The following is a 699-nucleotide window of genomic DNA, read 5'->3' as shown; positions in this document are numbered from 1 at the left end:
GAGCTCCCGGCTCTGCCCTGGGTGCTGGAGACACGAGAGCAAAGAGGACACAGGCTGGAGGCAGGGGCACGCGGACAAGGCGCAGCACCCGCAGGCGGGCAGCAGGGCCGGGCTCCTCAGGCACCCCCCCCCCCCCACTGTCCATGTGCCCAGGGATCAGAGGCCATGGCACCATCTGGAATGGGTTAGAAACGAGTAAACCAACGCTGGCTTCTAAAAATGAGCACACTCTCATTGCTCCTCCATCGATTTCCTTCACACCGGTTCAACTTACTTCATCTTAATGTTTCAGCTCATATTCCTGCAACTCATAATTTACGTCCATGATCCATAATCACCCTTCATATGTCTCCCCCTCTGTGCCAAGGGTTCTGGTCAAACTGTTGGGCTCTTAAAGCCTGTATTTATAGGAACTTTTCACTCAGGCACCCCTTCGGGAAAGCTTTGTAAGTATCACATCTTGGCTGCATGGTTTCTAAAATGGGGACATAATCACCAATGCACACTTTTAGAATTACAGTCAGAACTTAGCCTTCCCAGATAGCCATGCCCCTCCCGACCTCTCAGACAGTGAGGTAACACGTGACAACGAAGATGAGCCCAACATAAAAATCCAATGAAACCAATAAGTTTCGATTAGTTATATTTTGGTCATAAATGATCTTTATTAAGAATGCATAGTCTCATGATTCAAAACCA

This window comes from Capricornis sumatraensis, chromosome 12, assembly GCF_032405125.1.
Source record: "Capricornis sumatraensis isolate serow.1 chromosome 12, serow.2, whole genome shotgun sequence".
In the NCBI taxonomy this organism is placed as follows: domain Eukaryota; kingdom Metazoa; phylum Chordata; class Mammalia; order Artiodactyla; family Bovidae; genus Capricornis; species Capricornis sumatraensis.
This window is presented reverse-complemented; position numbering follows the sequence as displayed.